Here is a 5,036-nt window from a genome sequence, read left to right as displayed (position 1 = left end):
GCCACTTTATTGCACACAGGGGCAGGCGGGGTTTTCGGCACGGTTTAGTGGGTATCTCGTTCCCATAGTGTCGTAACCGACGCAGTTCGAGTTCCCTCGAAGGGGAACGTCTCAGGTTACGTATGTAACCCTGGATCCCCGAGAAGGGTAACGAGACACTGCGTCGGCCCGCCGCACCTCTCTCCCTGCCTGAAGCGCCTGCTTCCTAGTTTAAGCTAATGATGAGTGTGTACAGGTGTGCTTTATACTCCTCCGGTTATTCCGTCACACCTTACCATTCTAGCAACAAACCAATAGGATTGGAGTGGTTTCATTCACGTTCAGACCCGCTACGCCTAGAGGCGTTCCCATAGTGTTGTAACCGACGCAGTGTCTCGTTCCCCTTCTCGGGGAACCAGGGTTACATTCGTAACCCAAGACGTTCTCTCTGTCTATAATTGAGTTCTTAAAGCAACATTATATAATATATTATATATATTATACATTATATACATATATTTGTTTTTTTGTGCATTTTGGCACCCCTACTGTTTCAAAGTGTAAATAAGGACATCTGTACAAGTGCATTTATGATTACATTACTTATAAACAAAATCAATCAAGTCGACAACTCTGCTATCACAGCCAAACATCAAGCAAGTGCAAGACATAGCAATATTACTAACTTTTACAATAGAAAGGCTAGCCTGGCATCTGTCTTGCAGACTTTTATTTCACGAAGCTCTCGCCAATGTCCGGGAGCCTCTTGCTTGGTCACTCTCTTTTTAGCTTCCTCTGTCATTGCTTCTTCAGTCTCTTCACCTCTGCCATTAGCTAAAGTTACAACCATAGTCTTTTTAAGATTTGCAGTTCTCCAGCAAAATTGCAAACCCACTGTATTTTATTATAGCTTCAGAGAACAAAGATGTATGTACATCTCTTGTCCTTTTTACTTGATAGTAGCTACACAATGTGGATGGGTTACACAGATTAAAAGATAGAGATTAGGATTTAGACCCACATTGTTTCACACTGTGCACTTTAGTTTAATTCAACTTCTTACCCATGCTTACAAGGATTAAGTTGGACTTTGATCCCCATTTCACCAATGAAGAATTACTGTTGAATTAGTCTGGATTGATTAGGTATTTTCATTAGAATTGATTGCCTTTTCTTTAGCATCTGTGTGCCTTGAAACATCTCATGATGTTGTTATAAAGATATGGTACAGGTGCAGCCCATGAGACTCAGACTACATGTGTTTGAGACAAAAGCAAAACATTTGAATTGTCAAATAGCTGTGTTTACATGGACCCTAATATTCCACTAATAATCGGAATAATAGCCCAATCAGAATAAAAATAAAGGAAATTTATATAGGGGTTGAGAGGGGTGGTGTAAACCTTTGATAATCCATTCATTAGGGGAGTATTAGCGCCAAACAACAAAGTAAATGCTTAATCTGATCGTTTGTGTCTGGTTGGAATAAATATATTCATTCTGCGCATGTTTGGCCCACATGGGTGTAACATTAGGGAACGTGAACAGGTTTCCGGGCGGGACAAAAACATTGCAGTAGCAAAACAAAACTGGTCTGTGGCTGATGTAACTTTTTTGTCGAAGACGGACAGCAAATTGTGGGCAGCGGGAACGGGGAAAAAATATAGCCCAACAGAATGGTGACGTCGGCTACACAAAGCCACTAGCCAGATAGCTCAGTAAACTAAAATAGTGCAACGTGCATTCCCGGGGTGGTGATGACGCAGTGGATAAGACGCATGCCTTTAGTGTGAGAGACCGGGGTTCAATTCCCCACTGTGTCCCTGAGCAAGACACCTAACCACTAGTTGCTTTAGAGGTGTGCGACGTCTGATATAAATAGCAATTGTAAGCTAAATGAATAAATGTAATGTACCCAGTATTCCACCCAGCTCTGTGCTGGTTGCATGTAATATCATGGTAGGATTTCAAGCTATGATCATATAATTCCGGGTGGTGGTTTCTTTCTTATTTAAAGGCTGATTTTTGAAGAAAACTCTTCTTAATGTTCAACACACAGTAGATCACTTCACAAAAGGCACCCGCCTTCCAGGAGAGAGGTCGCGATGAGGGGAGCCATCTTAGTTCACCACAGCTTTTTAAGGACTTAAACAGGTGGCTGCAATCACCAACGAGGTGTGTGTGTCCAACCAAACAGGAAGACAGACCTGAAAAGAAAAGGACAGAGAACAGGCCAACCCCCAGGCCGTCACAAATGCTTTGGGGCATGTAGACGTACATCTTACTGGATCATTTTATTTGTCGTCCATGTAAACAGTTAAGTTGGAATCTCTAATCAGAATGATATCAATCAGGTTAAAGAAATAGTGTCCATGTAACTGCAGCTACTGTCACAGTAGTGCAAGAAGGGAAAAGGAAGACGAGGGATTGGAGCCAAATGCAGCAGAGCAGGTGAAGTACTGAACGGATGAAAAAGGCTAAGGTCAAAATCATAGAAGCAGTCCAAATGACGGCAAACAATTCAGTCACAGAGCGCTGGTATTCTGCAGTTTGTCTTAAAATATATTGGGGTGGTTCCTGAAACTGACTGAATATGGCACAGCCATACTATTTTACTATATTTTTCACCAGCTGTCACTGCAAACAAATGCAATATAGAGCAGGCAAACTCACATCACAAAAGAGGCAAGGTTAAAGGGGCTATATGTAGTTTGTCAATGAAATTACTTAAATAAAATTTTCACTGACTTATTGTCAATGGGCTCAAGACTCACTTAGAAATGAAGCACATTCCTGTTTTCTCTCTTGCTTGCGTCAGCCACTATTCTGCTATAGATGTGAGGACTCTCAGACTAGAGCAACAACATGCAGTCCACTAACACCATAACACAACCGGCTCACAGGAAAACACAGACTCCACGTAAGGATACAAAATAATAATAAAGGTTTATGTGCTGAAGCCCGTCAGACCAAACGGATTCGGATGATGTTGAGTAAAAACACAGTGAACATCAGAAAAGCTGGAGAAACACTGATAGTCACGTTTGCTTGCCGGCTAACGCCAAGCAGTTGCTAACGTTGTCCAGTACAAAGTTGTAATGCTTTCAACATTAATTTATCAACTAACGCGACCCTTGTCACTATCCTGTGTACCACCAGCATTATGTCAAAGTGTTGATTTAGCCTTCAAGAAATGATGTAACAGTAAAAAGCAAATGTGGAGCAATTGGTTTACTAGCCTATAGTGATGCAGCCAGCTAACGCTAGCTTGGACCTGCCGCATCTTGCTTTGTAACGTTCAATATAGATTTATTGTGGTTTTACTGATATTCCGGTACAAAGCTTCTCCACCTCTCAGTCACTGTAACTAACATGACCCACATCATGTACAATACTGCAACAAAACTGCGACAACAACACAGAGGAAGAGTCATCCAGTAACCCTACAGTAAAGTTACTTACTGCGGTCTAACTGTTATAAAGTGTGACACAATGTCGTTATAATATTCAGTCCATCTCACTGACTGTTTCGTTATCATCCAGTACATTTAGCTGTGTTGAGCCTCAGGTGAAAGATACACCGATACAGTGTAAAGATACAGTGGATAGAAAAAGTCTGCACACCCCTGCTAAAATGTCTTGTGATGTAAAATAATGAGACAAAGATAAATCATGTCAGAACTTTTTCCACCTATAATGTGAACAATTCAATTGGAAATCTTAGAGGGGGGGATGAAAACCTTACAATAACCTGGTTGCATAGGTGTGCAAACCCTCTTATAAATGGGGATGTGACTGTTCAGAATTACCCAATCACATTCTAACTCAGGTTAACTAGAAATCATTATACACCTGCCATCATTTAAAGTGACTCTGATTAATCACAAATGAAGTTCAGCTGTGTTAAGAGCTGGACAGAACAGACCCAAATGCAACGCTCAGGAGAAAGAGGTTTTCTTGAGGGGAAAAAAAGGGGCAGAGGGAGTGGCGAGATAGGTGAGGTGGACGCCAGGTTTAGGAGCAACGATGATCAAGCGTAGACTGTGTGTAGAACCGGGGTTGATATACTGGCAGAGATGGAGTTGATTGATGGCAGGTGTGGCAGGCAGAGGAGGTGGCTGATGAGGTGCAGGTGTGGACTGTCAGCTGGGCTCAGGAGCAGAGAGAGAGGGAGAACACATGCAGGGGGAGCAGAGGAGACACAGAGGGAAAACAGGATGGCAGGAAAAAAGGAGAAATAAACAGGACACACCATCAGCTGAGCTGCCACTACAACACAGCTGTTCTAGAAGAATTTTCCTGATATTTTCTTAGTTGCATCTCAGAGTAAAAGCCATGGTCCACAGAGACCTACCAAAGCATCAGAGGGATCTCATTGTTGAAAGATATCAGTCAGGAGAAGGGTATAAAAGAATTTCCAAAGCATTAGATATACCATGGAATACAGTGAAGACAGCCATCATCAAGTGGAGAAAATATGGCACAAGAGTGACATTACCAAGAACTGGACGTCCCTCCAAAATTAAGGAAAAGATGAGAAGAAAACAGCAACATTAAAGGAAATGCAGGAATTTCAGGCAAGTACTGGCTGTGTGGCACACGTGACAACTATCTCCCATATTCTTCATATGAATGGGCTATGGGATAGGGTCGCAAGACGGCTGAAGTTTGCAAAAACAAGCATCAAGTCACCCAACACCATGTGGGAAAATGTGTTATGGTCTTTCCAAAAGGCATGTTTGTAGCAAAACAACACTGCACATCACCCAAAGAACACCATACCCACAGTGAAGCATGGTGGTGGGAGCATCATGCTTTGGGCCTGTTTTTCTTCAGCTGGAAGCGGGGCCTTAGTCAGGGTGGAGGGAATTATGAACAGTTCCAAATACCAGGCAATTTTGGCACAAAACCTTCAAGTATCTGTTAGAAAGCTGAAGATGAAGAGGAAGTTTACCTTTCAGCACAACAACGAACCAAAGTACACATCCAAATCCACAAAAGCATGGCTTCACCAGAAGAAGATTAATGTTTTGGAATGGCCCAGCCAGAGCCCAGAC

This window comes from Micropterus dolomieu, linkage group LG17 (assembly GCF_021292245.1).
Source record: "Micropterus dolomieu isolate WLL.071019.BEF.003 ecotype Adirondacks linkage group LG17, ASM2129224v1, whole genome shotgun sequence".
Taxonomy (NCBI): domain Eukaryota; kingdom Metazoa; phylum Chordata; class Actinopteri; order Centrarchiformes; family Centrarchidae; genus Micropterus; species Micropterus dolomieu.
The sequence above is the reverse complement of the archived record's forward strand: the minus strand, read 5'-3'. Positions refer to the sequence as shown.